General features: G+C 41.0%; 1 protein-coding gene across 4 annotated transcripts in view; it reads left to right on the top strand.

The window, feature by feature from the left end:
• The window catches only part of LOC309869549 (uncharacterized protein), a 158,500-nt gene that overhangs the window by 128,629 nt on the left and 12,792 nt on the right, over positions 1-17,079 (top strand). The window lies entirely within an intron of this gene.

Raw genomic sequence — 17,079 nt, 5'->3', positions numbered from 1 at the left:
AAGTCGGGGGAGGGGCTGAAGGAGAGGGAGAAGCAGACTCCCTGCTGAGCAGGAAGCTGGACATGGGACTCTGGGATCATGATCTGAGCTGAAAGCAGATGCTTAATCCACTGAGCCCCCCAGATGCCCCCAAAAGTCTCTATACATTTGTATCTATAATCTGCTGATGGCTAAAATTTCCTTTTTATTTTGATGTTTGCGGTTAATCTTTTTGTGGTCGCCAGCCTCCAGTTAGTCCCCAGTGAACCCCTCACCCTGGTGTTCCCATCCCTACATCGTCCTCTGTGACGATGATCTGTGTTGATCTGTGTGACCAACCCAAGAGGGCAGACATGATGACATGTGTCTTGTAAGGCTAGGTCAAAAAAGACATGGTGGCTTCCACTTTGCCCTTTATCCTTTGGGTCACTCTCATGGAGGCAAGCCAGGTACCCTGAAGGGAGGACCATGGAGCAGCCCTGTAGAGGGGCCCACATGGTGAGGGACTGAGGCTTCCTGCCCCAAGCCATGAGTGAGCTTGACAGTGGAGCCTCTAAGCCATTACATTCAGAGGACATCAGCCCTGACATCTTGGTTACAACCTCCTGAGAGACCCCGAGCTGGACACTCCTAGCTAACCTGCTCCTTAACGCCCACACAAACTGTGGATTCAAAAACTGTTCGTTGTTTTAAGCTTCCAAGTTTGGGGATACTTTGCTATACAACCATAAGTGACTAATATAAGCTTATTACTTCATTTCAATAAGATTTTGGAAAGGTGAGAAAGAAATGTGTGTGTTCAGTCTGCCATCTTGAACCATAATCTCACTTTATCTTGAACTTGAAATTATTCCTATTATTCCTATTATCAAGGTTCTAGCTATTTGGACAAAATATATCTGTAAAGAGAAAAAGGTGGGGAGAAATTGATGTTCATAAAGAGAAAACATGAATGTTAGAATTTCACAAAACATTTTAACCCCTGTACATTTGTATTTCTACCAAGGTATAGAATCGTATGTCTTAAAACACGTAAGTACCCAGCGTGCAGACCTGAATGTAAACCTTGAGGGTAACGTGAAAGAACCTTGAGGTGAACATGTTGCTTGGCAACTAGAGAAAAAGAGACAAAACATCAGCTTCAATCAGATACCACCACTGTTGTCTCATCCTGGGTTCTGTTGTCGTGGTGAACAGTTGGTTGAGGGTTTAGGGGAGAGGGAAAAAAAAAAACCCCAACTATGTTTGTCTTCTGTCTTCTCTCCTTGTGGTTAGTGCTTTGAATTGGAACTTTTACTCAGACCTCTCTTCAGTTGTTCTAAAACTTGGTTTCAGGAATTCTGCTTTCACTTCCTTTCATCGTTCCCCCCTGGTGACCCCACCACCCCCTCCAACCCTCTCACCCCCCAACTTGGCAGGTTTCTCTGAGCCCCAGTTTTATTTGCATAGCTGAGTTCAGGGGCTTGGGAGGAACCCTCTGCTTTTCCTTTGTTTCTAGATAGACTTAAAAAAAAAAAAGAAAAGAATTCAAGACACTTTACATGTATTTCTTTCAAAACTGTGTCCCCATGGGTCTCTTTTCAAATGGAAACGACTTCTTTGAAAGTGCTTGAAAAAATGACATTCTAAGAAAGGAGATTAAAATTGTTTGCAAGGCCAAATCTTTACCAGACCTTAGTTACATTATTTCCTGTGTTATTTTAGTTTCGCAAATGTATAATGTTACATAATGGAACATCTTGGAGCTGCTGGTAACTCTTTCCTGTTACTTCTGACCTGCGGACTTACTCCAGCTGCAAATTTACAATGTGTGCTGAGTGGTGCCATACAATCGCAGAACTCAGGAATTAGAAAAGTACATTTCAGAGCACTGAAAGTAGAACTCTAACCGTGCCACGGGCATAGCCTTTGCATCCAGCCTTTGCATCCGGATGCAAACAGGCTCACATCTTGGGTGGATGTATCAGCTTTGGACATTTGGCCTGGTACTTACCCTCCATATGCCCCTCCTTCTTCCTCTGTAAAAGCAAATGCTAATACATTTGCAGGCTCATTTGCGAGTTAAATGTGATATTATAAAATATGCACTACAATTTAAGAGCATAAGAAATGTTGATCGTATACACACACGCGAGAAACACTGTAAGGTTTTCTAGCTATAATTCTTTCTGACAGGCTTACACTAGTCATATCCTAAATTACTATTTAGGTTACAAAATATGCATGAACTGTCAGCTGTAAAATAATTACTTCAAAACTCCCATGCTTCAAAAAATATTAAATGATATCCTTCCAATTTTAATTTTACATCATAAACCATTTAAATGAAAGGAGGGTGGTATGTGGTTAGGATAGCACTTAGGGAATGGATAGGAATTAGCAATACTAATGGATAGGAATTAGCAATAGGAAGTAGCAAGGTAAGCCACTTGCAATTTGCTAATCTCACACACACACACACACACAAACACACACACCACAAATTGACATATGTGCTCCCCAAATTATCCAAGCCGTTTAAAACATGGTGCTAATGAAATTAAGATTTACAGTTCATCTCATTTCTCTAAGAATAAAAACTTCTCAGTGTCTTCTGGTGGCTAGAAAGAGAACTCGAAGAAAGGACTGGTGGAGTAACCCCAACTAGGACCACAGATGCGTAAACACAGCAAGTGCCTGCTCGATGAACACTGAGTCAGTAGCATCATATTCCCTTATATAGGGTTGAACATATAATTTCCAAATGTCTAAAACCTGGAATTAGTGTCTGTGACCTCAGTAATACTAAGAGATGAAATACGAACATAATAATTGTTCTAATTTTCTATGTCAAGATACTATTTTTTTTTTTAGACTCCAAACTGAAGATTAGTTTGTTGGATATCATCTTTAGCTTGTATTATAATTTTCATTGCACGCTGATCTGCTAAAAGACAGGTGCACAGGGCCAGTTACTGAGGTTGAATATTGCCCTCTGCTCTTGAATATGTAGTTTCTTCCTTTGTAATTCGTATCAAGATTTTAAGTTGATGTTATTTCAAATCATTTTTTTAAATTTGTTTTAAAGATTTTATTTATTTATTTGACAGACAGAGATCACAAGTAGGCAGAGAGGCAGGCAGAGAGAGAGAGGAGGAAGCAGGCTCCCTGCTAAGCAGAGAGCCCAATGTGGGGCTCGATCCCAGGACCCTGGAATCATGACCCGAGCCGAAGGCAGAGGCTTTAACCCACTGATCCACCCTGGCGCCCCTATTTCAAATCATTTCTAAAGACCTTCCCCAACATTTTATGTTAGGAATTTACCCTTATAGCTGTACTTCCTTGAGACCTCTGTCCTTAGTGAGATTAGGGTAGGGAGGAAGAGAAGAAGGAAATTGGTTGAAGGCAAGGCCCAGTGGATCCAGAGCTGGTAAATGGGAGAAGATCTAAAGCAACTCTCAAGATGGTTCCATCCATTCACTCATTTATCAAATATTTGTTGAGCACCTGCTATACGCAAGGTCCCGAACTAGGTAACCAGCACTGAACAAAATGGCTCTGGCTTCGGAGAATTATTATTCTAGTGGGAAGATGGTAAATGAACAATTAAAAAAATACACAATTCCAAATTGGCGTAAGTACAGAAAAGTTTTGTGTTGGGAAATCTAATAAGTAGCTATTTCAATAGTTCAGGACAAAGATGATGGCGGCCTGAAGCAGGCTGATAGCAGAGGAGACGGAAGAACCAGCAGCTCCTGAAAGGCTGAATGCAGGGGTGAGGAGAGAGAAGACTAAAGGTTACATACGTGCAGGTTTCTGATAGGACATGACTAGGCAGTTGGAGAGGCCATTTACTAAGATGGAGGTGGAGCAGGTTTGGGGAGGAAATCAAGAGTGTAGCTTTGGAGATGAAGAAGCGTGGCTTGCTAGCTGATTTTACAAGCTCCTGTACTGGGTCTGCATGGATGTGCTATGTTCATTGAAAAGAACCGGAACTGGTTAGACAAGCCCCACGCCTTGTAAATCCTCTGTTAGTGTATTGTTTCTCAAATCTTCTGCTCTCTCTTTGAGCAGAGCCTCCCTCCACCCCCAGTTCCTTTACTGCCTTATTTCAATGATTCTTTGAACTCTTTGAAACCTCCATTTTCTATGAATCAGTCGTCAGTAAAATGAGCCACTTTCTCAGTAGTGCTCTCAATTTGTCATGTTTTTTATTCCCCCCTTCAGACAATGCCATCATTCATTCAACAACCTTTTTTTTTTTTTTTTTTTTTTTAAATAGGCTCCACGCCCAGCAAGGAGCCCAATGCAGGGCTTGAACTCAAAACCCTGAGATCAAGACCAGAGCTGAGATTGGGAGCCAGATGCCTAACTGACTGAGCCACCCAGACACCTTTCATTCAACAACTTTTTATAGAGTGCCCTACCTTATTGGGGAAGTAGAGGGATAATTTCATTCATAAAACCACGAAGCCATCTCTGGAAATGTATATGCTTCTCGGGTCCTTTTCCCTTCACTGAGGGTAGTTTCCATTGGGTCAACAAGGATAATGCTCTCATTCACAGGGTTGGAAGGAAGTGGAGACATGGCCTGAATTATTCATCCAGGAAGTGAGGTCTTCTGGAAGTAGTGTTAAGAGAGCTGTTTGAGAATGTTTGAGAGACATGAGAGACAGTTTGCCAACTGAATTGATGAAACCCTCCATTTGGATGAAGTCCTCAAAAACTATCCAGCTATAACTTTTCCCTTAACTTTCTTAGGTCTTTTTTGTCTTTTTTCAGATATTTCTTCTTTGATTTTTTTTATCAGATTGGATAATTTCCATTAATTTGTGTCCAAATTCATAGACCCTTTCTTCTGCCTCCTCATCTGCTGTGAAGCCCAGCTGAAAAGTTCTTTCATTACTTATTTTCTTTCACATACTTGCCAGCTTTAGGATTTCCTCCTCCTCTTCCTTCTTTTTTATATTTATAAAATATAGTTTCTAATCAGTTGTTTAAAAATACATGTAGTTTCCATTTCTCTGCTGGGATTCCCTGTTTACCCATTATGACCATCTTTCCCTCTTATTTCTTGGAACATATTTATAACAGCTGCCTTAAACTTTGTTCATTCCAACATCTTGGTCATTCAGAATATGATCTTTGTGATTTTTCTCTTAACTCTGGGTTATACCTCTCGGCTTCTTCAAATATATAGTAATTTTTAAATCTTATAAAGACATTGTCTACATTTTGGAATCCATTATATTCCTTGAAGAGTATTGATTTGATTGTTCTGGTAGGCAGCTAAATTCCTGACTGATCTCCTTTAACTAGTGGAGGCTTGGCTTAATGTGTATTTAGGCCAGGTCTACTTGGGCTTTGTTCTTACTCTGAGGGTCAACCCCTCAGTCCTGGGACATCATGTTTACGTGTAAGTCAAGCCCCCCCCCCCCACTGGTTTTGGAATAACTCTGAGATGTTTACCAAGCTCCTCTAACTTGGTAGGTTTTAAAATTCTAAACATTGGGGTGCCTGGGTGGCTCAGTGGGTTAAGCCGCTGCCTTCAACTCAGGTCATGATCTCAGGGTCCTGGGATCAAGTCCCGCATCGGGCTCTCTGCTCAGCAGGGAGCCTGCTTCCCTCTCTCTCTCTCTCCACCTGCCTCTCTGTCTACTGTGATCTCTCTCTGTCAAATAAATAAACAAAATCTTTTAAAAAAAAATTCTAAACATTGTTTGCTCTACAGTGGGCCACAGCTGGAGTCTCTGCTTAGCTCTTTTGACCTTCTACCTTTTGCTTTCTGTAGGCTTCTTGAAGCCTGCCCATTGTAGGCACAGTTTCCATTAGCAGAGAGGTGGAGAGGAGTTTATATTCTGATTTAGGGCTTCCTCCTCTGTGGTTCCCTCTGTTCCAGGATTCCAACCCTCAACATTCAACCATATGAGCAGCCCCATCATCCATCTTGCACACCTCCATCCAAGAAGACTGTGGCTTTCTTCTTGAGTTCCAGCTGCCTCACATTGTGTGACGCTTTCCCCCACCTTCCTGCTTGTTTTCAGTCATTTGCCAGGGCCTTCAGATCATTTTTAAAAATGATTTCAACTAATTGTTATCAAAAGTGAAGATAGTATGAAACAAACTACTCCACTCTCTCTCTTTTTTCTTTTTTTTAAGATTTTACTTATTTATTTGACAGAGATCACAAGTAGGCAGAGAGGCAGGCGGGGGGTGGGGGGGAAGCAGATTCCCTGCTGAGCAGAGAGCCAGATGCGGGGCTCGATCCCAGGACCCCGGGATCATGACCTGAGCTAAAGGCAGAGGCTTAACCCACTGAGCCACCCGGGCACCCCAAACTACTCCGTTCTTAACCAACACTAAAATTCTGTGGGCATTGTTCTGATTGGTGAGTCCTGTCAGGTATGCTAGGTGGATGCTGTGTAGTGTCTATTGGGAAGCTATTAGTACCTTGTTTCATTGTTTCATTTATCATATATCACCAAAATTAGGCAGAAAAGAGGAAGTACTGCTCTTTTCACTGCATAAAGTGACAACCCAAAATAAAGAGAAGGGAGAAGGGAAGTGGATATAATCAGAGAATTTTGGCTAGTCAGCTGGGAATACACTCTAAACCTGATACTTATTTTGTTCCTGTTGGACAAGGTTAAAATCTGTAAAGCTATTAAAGTTAATAAGATTTATAGAAATGTCCATATTCTGTTACAGCAAAACCTCATCATTTCAGACTCTACAGCTTGATAAACTATATTTTGATGTTTCTTTTTTTTTTTTTTACAAATATAACTTAGTTTTGCATTATTAAGGAAAATCCAGCTGAAAAACTTTTAGAAATAGTAAAAAATACGTTAAAGCAGTTGGTCTTTAAGGTAATATGGAAAAACCAGTACTTTACTAAACTAATTAAAAAAAAAAAAACCAAAAAAAATCCTAGGAGGGTCACACAACAAACTGAAGACATCATGAGGAAGTATTCAAGGAATATTGAATATTTGTATGCTTTAGCACAAGCAGCATTTTGGAGTATTCCTAGTATCTAAATTAATCAATAAATCAAAAGATATCCCAATTAATTAGAGGAGAGGGAGCAGGCAAGAAAACTTGAAACTACAAATTATTAAGAGTTTCAGGGAGTAGCCAAAGCCATTTTGGAAAAGAATGGCAAAGATGAACAGTATCTTTATAATATATTTTAATAGTAGCATAATGAATATAAAATGTATTATGATGTACTATAGTGGCTAAAACAATGTGGAAATATAAAATATATATTGGCTAAAGCTGTGATAACTAGAATAGCCATAATGGAGAAGAAGAGATGCCTGTATATATATATATATATATATATATATATATATATATATATATATATGTAAATTTAGTATATAATACAACTATTTCAAACCAGTGCCATATTGTATTTGGACAAATGGAAAGCCATCAAAGAAAGCTAGACTTCTACTTCCTACCAAAATCCATTCCAGCTATATAGAAAATGTAAATGCTAAAAAGATAAGGGCAAGGTATCATAAGAAAACATGCGTAGTTATATTTATAATCATGGAAATCCATCCAGTGGAGGAGAAAAGTATATAAACCTTTTTTCTGTTAGATAGACAAGTAAGATAAAAATATGAGTTTCTCTATTTGTAATGGAAATCAACTCTTAATCAAAACAGCACTCTCTGGTTAAGGAAAAGTCTCAAGATTTCTTTTCTCTGAACTGACTATGAACAAGCTCCTGACACTCAGAAAAAAACTAAGAATTCTACCAGGGCTGATATAAACTTATACACCTCAATCCAGGTCATTTAAAATTCTGCCCCACTGAGAAAAAGGCAACACTTGGATTTATGTTCAATGTCAAGGGAGTCAAATTTTAAAAACTGCAAATCGGACCCAAAAGAACAATTACTCTACACATTTTAAGATGTGAATTTGAACACTGACCCTATTTATATTGCATGTGGGTGAAAGTTCTAATCAGATTTAATTTTACCTTTTATTAAAAAATTCAGAAGAAAATCCAACAGATCTGAAATTTTTATCAACCAGGCATCAAGACTCTATTATATTAATGAGGCACTAGAAATTTTGAGTTGAATAAGAAAAAGCATTCATGGTTCTCAGGACAGAACAACACTGTCCGCGAAGACAAACACTTCTTTTGCTGATTGGATGCAAACTGATTGCATCAATTTCAACAACTGAAAGATACAAAAGCATTTTCTTGTTCACCAGGTCAGGGGACTGAGGGAACACCAAGTCAAATGCCATTTATTTCCTCTTATCTTGTAAGGAGTTATTATCTGAGCTATTTTTTGTCCATGGAACCCTTCCAATCACCTCTACTCTGTGGTACAATTGGGGCACACAGGCCGACATAATGTCAGGGCACAATGGTTGCCAGTGTGCTGAGCCTCAAGGCTCTGGTTTGGGAATCAAACTTTCACTTGGGTTCTGACTTGAAAAATCATGTTCTAATCATGTCTGTAAGTGGTCAGAGTGTGATTCACCCCCAAAGGGTAAAAATAGAAACCTCAGTGGAACAATGGGGACATGGATGAAACAACTTACTGAAAATAAGTAATTAAACCAATTAGGACTCCACTAACTCTGTAAAGCCAAGTCTTTGAAAATGAACACAAAACACAGGTTTTCATTTTTCTCTTTATTTGGCTCTTCCCAAGAGTCCATGCACTGAAGACTTTCTAGGCTGGTCTGTCTGTTTTCTCACTATGGTCAAATAAGACAGACAGATACCGGAGTACCTGGTTGTCTCAGTGGGTTAAGCATCTGCCTTTGGCTTAGGTCATGATCTCAAGGTCCTGAGATCGAGCCCCGCATCTGGTTCTCTGCTCAGTTGGAAGCCTGCTTCTCCCTTTCCCATTCCCCCTGCTTGTGTTCCCTCTCTCTCTTGCTGTGTCTCTAGCAAATACATTTTAAAAATCTTAAGAAAATAAAAAAAAGACAAATACTTTTCCCCCCCTATCTGCAAATATTTTTCATTCTTTTGCTGAGGACAGTTGAATGAATTTGAAATAAGGCAGAATGTAAAATATTTGTGTTTTAAATCTCTCTTTCCATGGCAGCCTCTCATGGCTCAGTGAAAACATTTTTTACCTTTTTGGCCAGCTGAAATCAAAGCCTCCCCGACTCCCAGTTTGGGCTGTGCTGTATGAGGAGCTATTTTTACCCCCGGCCTGGAGCCATCTGTGAAGGTTCACGGTGGTATTTTTCAGTGCAGCCGGTCACATGGGCTGTTTTCCCAAGTCAAGGCCGGTGGCCCGGGGAGGAATGTGTGCAGAGACTCTCCGGCATCTGTGACCTCACCACGTCCTCCCCAGACCCTTGGTCCCCCTGGCTGAGCTCTGGGCTTCGTGACCACTAGCCCTGCACCCATCTCTTGCAACGGAGTGTTGATGCTTTTTCTTTCCTCTGGGCTCGAACAGAATGTCAGCACAGACAGAGCATGGGAGCTGGAGTTCTCCAACCCTCTGGTGAATCAGGTGGCATTTACAGGGGTGCGACGAGGGCGCCTCCTGCCACTTTTCTGCTTTGCTCTTGGGAACAGCATGCCGGAGGAATGTTAAGGAACTGAGCGCCTGTTACAGTAAAAATGGGCCGTGGATCGGCAATTAGAAAAATGCTTTTACAAGGCAGAGTTGGGAGAAGGGATGAATCATGTTACTCTGCTCCATTCCCCTTTGGGGGCTGGGCGGGGGGGTGACTCGCTGTCACAGAGAGCTGGGATGGCTGTCACCGAGCCCGGGAGGAAAGCCTTTCTAAGGATCTGAGCTCTATTGTTGGTCTTTTTCTTGAAAACACTGAAACTGAAGTGTTGGCTGACGCCATTTGGAGAAGTGTAAGTTTCTTTACCTTATCAACACCTTTCAGCTAATTAATATTTATATAGTGCCCAAAGGACCCACATTGGATCCAGACCTCTGACTTTGCACGTTTGCAAACGTCAGCAGAGAAGAATTGCGGCTGCATTCATTCTGGGCAGCCCTCCTCTGAAAGACCGACAGTGTACTTTTTATTCCGCAGCATCGATTTACGTCCGCGGGGTCTTTTGGGGAGAGTGCCTACTGGAAGTGTAGCAAAGACCCAATAACTGATAGGGGGGGGATATACAACTAAAAGGAAGAAATGGTTGTAGACTCAAGAACATTTCCCTATGTTATCACATCCTCCAAAGTCTTAGCTATTGGGTCCCGGATTGGGTAATCACACAGAGAAAGAAATGAAATTTGTATGGGTCTTGGAAGAACAGGATACGCGGAATCCTACACAGTAGATTTCATGGCTTCCTACCAGATTTTTCCCTTTAAAGATTTTCTTAATGCTGGTACAATCTATTCTTTGTCCCCTAGATATACTCTCCTCCTAATGCTTCTACTTATTGCAATTACTGCTTCCAACTACCAGCTAATATTATTGACCTTGACCATGAGGCAAGTCCTGAGCTAAGCAATGCACTGGGTAGTGTTAAGAACACAGGCTTTGGAGCCAGATTATGGGCTCAGATCTCAGCCCCATAACTTAATATCCACTGGCAAGACATTTAACCTCCCGGTACATCATTTTCTTCATCCGTTAAAAAAAAATGGAATAATAATAACAATACCTACTTTGTAGAGTTATAACAAGGATTAAATTAACCCTGGGGTCTACAAACCAGTGGATTGACATTACAGATGCCTGTGAACTTGAATAGGGGTATTAATTACATCTAAGCTCATTGGTTTTTCAAAGTTACAGTATTGTTAAACCTGTCACTAGAGCTCATCATTTAATATGTTAAAAAAGAAGCACTTTATTACCATATAACTTTTGTGTCTCCATATACTTTGTTTCCCTGGTTATCCCATGTGTACTTTTTTATTCATTTAAAAACGCTGTTTTGAGAAGGAGTTGGTTGGCGCTACTGGATTGCCCAAGTGAACTCCAGCACAGAAAAGGCAAAGAAACCTTAATTAAAACAATGTGCCAAGTACTTAACAATTCTTCCTGGCACAGAGTCATCATAAATGTGTTCATTATTATTGTTTAATTCTCAAACAACCTAAGAGGGAGATATGGCTGTTATCATCCCACCAGAATGTATGCTTACAAGGGCAAGATTTCTTTTTCTGTTTGGTTCATGGTCTGTCTCCTGAACCCAACATGTACGTGGCATATAGGAGATATTCAGTGAATATCTGTTTCGTGAACCTCTAGATCTCAGTTTGCAAATGAGGACAGCAGGGCTTAGAGAGATGGGGTAAAGTGCCCCCAGCCATCCAGCAGCCAAGTCCTCAAGCCCTGGTTGATGTAGCTCCTGGGCTGGAGATGAAATTTCTTCATCCCTTGTCTCCTGGTCATTTCATAATTCCTTTCTCTCTCTCTCTCTCTCTTTCTTTCTTTTGAAGATTTACTTATTTATTTTAGAAAGAGATATCTCTATCTCTATCTCATGTGTGAGCATGGGGAGGGGCAGAGGAAGAAAGAGATAAGCAGACTCCCTGCTGAGTGGGGAGCCCAATGTGGGGCTCAATTCCACAATCCTGAGATCATGACCTGAGCAGAATGCAAGAGTTTGATGCTTAACCAACTGAGCCACCTGGTGCCCCTCATTTCACAATTCTCTCTCTCTCTTTTTTTAAGATTTTATTTATTTGATAGTGAGAAAGAGAGAGAGAGCGCACAAGCAGGGGCGGCAGCAGGCAGATGGAGAAACAGGCTCCCCGCTGAGCAGGGAGCCCAACACAGGACTCGATCCCAGGACCCTGGGATCATGAGCTGAGCCCAAAGCAGACGCTTAATGACTGAGCCACCCCGGTGCCCCCATTTCACAATTCTTAAAACATCAGTTCTTCTCAAGGTTGGAACTTGTATTTGGGGAAGACAAAAACTAGTTTTGTCTGGGAGTTAAGATTTATTTGAGGCAAAATTAACATATAACATTATATTAGCTTCTGGTGTTCAATGTAGTGATTTTATGTCTACATACAGTTGGCCTTTGAGTAACATAGGTTTGAAATGTGTGGGTCCACTTATACGTGGATTTTTTTTATAAATACAGTATAGTACTATAAATGTATTTTCCTTATGATTTTATTAATAACATTTTCTTTTCTCTAGTACTTTCTTGGTAAAACAGGATATAATACGTATAACATACAGAATATGTGTTAATAACTATTTGTGTTAGCCATCAGTCTTCTGGTCAACAGTAGACTATTAATAAAGTTTCAGGGAAGTCAATAGCTATATGAAGACTAAAAAAAATAATAATTCCAGTATAGTTACTCTACAGGATTTTACTATTCCTGGGGGTAAAAGATAGTGATTCAACAATTCTACACAGCATTCAGTGCTCATCACAGTAAGTGCACTCTTTTTTTTTTTTTTAAGATTTTATTTATTTATTTGACAGACAGAAGTCTCAAGTAGGCAGAGAAGCAGGCAGAGAGAGAGAGAAGAGGAAGCAGGTTCTCTGCTGAGCAGAGAGCCTGACGTGGGGCTCGATCCCAGGATCCTGGGATCATGACCTGAGCTGAAGGCAGAGGCTTTAACCCACTGAGCCACCCAGGTGCCCCAGTAAGTGCACTCTTAATCCCCATCCCCTATCTCACCCATCCCCCCGCAACTCCCCTCCCTTCTGGTAGCCATCAGTATGTTCTCTATAGTTAAGAGTCTGTTTTTTGGTTTGTCTCCTTTTTTTTTTTTTATTCATTTGTTTTATTTCTTAAACACCACATATGAGTGAAATGATACTGTACTTGTCTTTCTCTGATGGACTTATTTCCCTTTATACTCTTTAGATCCATCCGTGTTGTTGCCAATGGGAAGATTTCATTCTTTTTTACGATTGAGTCCGTTCTGGGGAATGTTCCATGGGCTCATGAAAAGAATGTGTATTCTGCTTTTTGGGGATGGAATGTTCTGAATATATCTGTTAGAGCCATCTGGTCCAATAAGTCATTCAAAGTCAACTTTTCCTTATTGATTTTCTGTTTGGATAATCTATCCATTGATGTAAGTGGGGTGTTCAAGTCCCCTACTCTTATTGTATTGCTATTGATTCCTACCTTTATGTTTGTTATTAACTGTTTTATGTATTTGGGTGCCCCATGTTGGGCACACAAATATTTACAATTGTTTTATCTTCCTTGTTGGATTGTTCCCTTTATCATTAGGTACTATCCTTGGTCTCCCATTAGTCTTTGTTTAAAAAATATGTTTTGTCTGATATAATATTGCTACTCCAGCTTTCTTTTCACTCCTATTTACATGAAAAGTGCTTCTCCATTCCTTCATTTTTTTTTTAGATTTTTATTTATTTATTAGAGAGAGAGAGTAAGTGAGAGAGAGAGAGAGAGCACGTGCATGCACCAGTGGGAGGAGGGACACAGGGAGAGGGAGAAGCAGATTCCCTGCTGAGCAGGGAGCCCAATGCAGGGTTCAATCCCTGGTCCCTGGGATCATGACCTGAGCCAAAGGCAGACATTTAACTGACTAAGCCACCCAGGAACACCTCCATCCCTTCACTTTCAGTCTGTATGTGTCTTTAGGTTTAAAATGAGTCTCTTGTAGGCAGCATACAGATAGGTCTTATATTTTTTATCCAGCCCATCACTCTGTGTCCCCCCCCCCCCAGAGGAGACAGAGAGAGAGAGAGAGAGAATGAATCTTAAGCAGGTTCCATGCCCAGCACGGAGTCTGACGCAGGGCTTGATCTCATAACCCTGAGATCATGACCTGAGCTGAAATTAAGACTTGGATGCTTAACCTACTGAGCCACCTGGGTGCCCTGACCCTGTGTATTTTGATTGGAGCATTTAGTCCATTTATATTCAGAATAATTAAAGATAAATATGTACTTATTGCCATATTATTTTATGGTTGTTTTTGTAGTTCTTCTTTGTTCCTTTCTTCTCTTGCTCTCCTCTGTTACCATCAGGTTTGCATATAGCATCTTATACATACAGCAGTTTATATTAAATTAATAGTTGCTTCAGTTTGAACCCATTCTTTATTCCTCTCCCCATGTTTTAGGTATATGGTATTATATTTTACATCTTTTTTATTTTGTGAATCCCTTGACTGATTTTTGTAGGTACACTTAATTTTACTGCTTTTGTGCTTCTTACTTTTCTTAGTAAGTGATACTTACTTTTCTTAGAGAGGAAAGGGTTTTTCCTTTCCACTCAAAGAATCCAACTTAACATTTCTTGTAGGGTTGGCTTAGTGGTCATGGATCCCTTTAACTTTTGTTTGTCTGGGAAATTCTTTATGTCTCCTTCTATTCTGAATGAGAGCTTTGCAGGATAGAATATCCAGGTTTGCAGGTGTTTTTGTTTTTGTTTTTCAGCACTTTGAATATATTAAGTCACTTCCTTCTGGTCTACAAAGTTTTTGCTGCAAAATCATCTGGGAGCCTTGTGGGGTTTCCCTTGTGTGTAATTGCTTACTCTTTCTGCTTTTAATTCTCTCTTTATCAGTACTTTTTGCCATTTTGATTACTATGTATCTTGGGTTGGGCTTCTTTTGGTTGATTTTGTTGGGAGCTCTCTGTGCCTTATAGATCTGGATTTCTGTTTCTTTTCCCAGGTTCAGGGAGTTTTCAGCTGTTATTTCCTCAAATAAATATTCTGCCCCCTTTTATCTTTCTTCTTCTTCTGGGATCTCTATAATGTGAAACTTATTATGCTTGATGGTGTTGCTGAATTCCCTAAGTCTATTTTCATTTTTGATTATTATATTTCCCCCCCCCCTCTTCTGTTTGGCTTGATCGCTTTCCCATTACTTTGTCCTCCAGGTCACAGACCCATTTTGCTTCCTCTAGTCTTATTATTTACTCCCTCTAGTGTAATTTTAGTTTCAGTTATTGAGTTCTTCCTCTCTGATTGGTTCTTTTTTTTATGTGTTGTGTAACTTTGCTGAGGATCTTACTGAGGTCTCTACTCTTTTCTCAAGTTCAGGGAGTATCTTTATGATCATTACTTTAAATTCTCTATCAGGCCTATTGCTTATCCCCATTTCATTTAACTCTCTTGCTGTGTTTTTTGTCCTGGTCTTTCATTTGGGACATATTCCTCTGTCTTCTCATTTTGTCTCTCTGTGTCTGTTTCTAAGTGTTAGGAAGGTCAACCATGTCTCCTGCTCTTGAAAGTGGTGGCCTTATGAGGAAGAGATCCTGTAGTGCTCTGGAGGGCAATGGCCCTGTTCTTCAGAACCTGGAGTTTCAGGGGTGTCTCCTATGTGTGTTGTATGCAACCTGTTGTTGTGGCTGAGTCACGTTTGCCTTCACTCTAGTTGTTTGCAGTTGGTCTCCTTACCTGTTGTGGGAAGGATTTGTTCCAGTCTGGTTTGAGTTGAGTCAGACCAAATGTTTGCCAGGGCTGCAGTGGCATGGTCCTGCAGGGCACTTTCCCTGTTTTGTCCCCTGAGAATCTTCTGTTGGTGGGTGGGGCCTCCAGTCAGATCAGATGTCCGCCTCCAGCCCACAGCTAGGGCCACCATCGGACTGGTGTGTGTGGTTATCTCCTTTCCCTGGGGCAGGAGACACTTTGGAGAGGTTCTGGCCTGGCTGGAGGGGGCATGTCTGCAGGGGAATGTGGGGGCAGAGCACACTGTCAGCAAGCTAAATAGAGCAAGTTGGTGCTGCCCTGGTTCCCACAGGTGTCCATGTATCTAGGCTGGGAGGCAGGGTAGGGAAATGGAGCCAGCCAGCTCTTTTCTTCCTGGAGAAGTCTCCTAAAGATCCTTGTCCCTCCAGCACATGTTCCGAGATCTATAAGTAAATCTCCTTCACATATACCCCAGGTGTTTTTTAAACTCCTGCTTTGATGTGTGTCTCTGTGGGGCTGTTGGTTGTGCTATCTCTTTAAAAGCAGGGATTTGGTTTCCTGTCACCCTCCTGGCTGTCTCAGAGCTGAGCCTGTGATTTTTAAGTTCCAGATGTTAAGCCCCCAGATTGAAAGAACTTGTGAAATTAGGCCCCTCTGGTTTTCAAAGGCCAATGTTATGGAGATTTGTGTTCTCCAAGTGTGGGATTCTTGGTGCTTGGGTCTGTTTCACTCTTCTTTCCGCACCTGAAGTGTCCCTCCCTCCTGGAGACAGGCCCACACTGGTCTGTTTAACTCCTGACCATGTGTCTGCCTTTCCTATCCTCTTTGTTGTGGCCTCTTCTGCACAACTAGCTGTGGAGAATTTGGTCTGCCAGTCTTCAGGCCGAGTTCTAGGTTACTCACATTGTTCTGGGTGTTATCTAGGTGTATGCATGGGATAAGGTGAGCTCAAGATTTTCCTACTCTTTCATCTTCCCAGGAAGTCTAAATGTGGATTTTTGAGTGGGGGGTGTGGTGTCAGTGTGCCTAACAGCCACATAGTTCAAGGGTCAACTGTATCGTGAAATGATCATCACAGTAAGTCTAGTTAACATCTATTACCATATACTTACAAAAATTTTTTTTCTAGTGATGAGAACTTCTAAAATTTACTCTCTTGGGCATGCCTGGGTGGCTCAGTCATTACATGTCTGCCTTTGGCTCATGTAATGTCCTGAGAACAAACCTGATCTCCGGACATTTGATCATGTCCTGAGATCAAACCCCACGTCGGGCTCCGTACTTTGTGGGAAGCCTGCTTCTCCCTCTCCCACTCCCCCTGCTTGTGTTCCCTCTCTCACTGTGTCTCTGTCAAATAAATACATACATAAATAAAATCTTTAAAAAAAAGATTTACTCTCTTAGCAACTTTCAAATATGCAACACAGTATTATTAACTATAGTCACCATACATTGGTTGGGACTTCTTGACAGAGAAATGGAGGCAGAAGGAGATCTTCAGATGATACACAGAACTGAGTAACCCAGATTTCATCAGGTCATGTTGGCATATGAGTCATAGCTTTCCACTCATACCTGCTAAAGGGAATTCGACCCATTCCAGCTTCGTTCCTGGGATTTTACAGTATAGGATTTGAGTTAACAGAAAATGAAGAAGTTACAGGGATGCGTTCTAGGAAGAATTTTTACCCAAGGGAAAGGACACAGAGTAGAAACGGAAGGAAAGAGACAGTGACAGGGAGAGATCAGATCCACAAAGGACACCTGACAATGACAGAGAAAG

Source organism: Mustela nivalis (genome assembly GCF_964662115.1).
Source record: "Mustela nivalis genome assembly, chromosome: 7".
In the NCBI taxonomy this organism is placed as follows: Eukaryota; Metazoa; Chordata; class Mammalia; order Carnivora; family Mustelidae; genus Mustela; species Mustela nivalis.
This window is presented reverse-complemented; position numbering and strand designations above follow the sequence as displayed.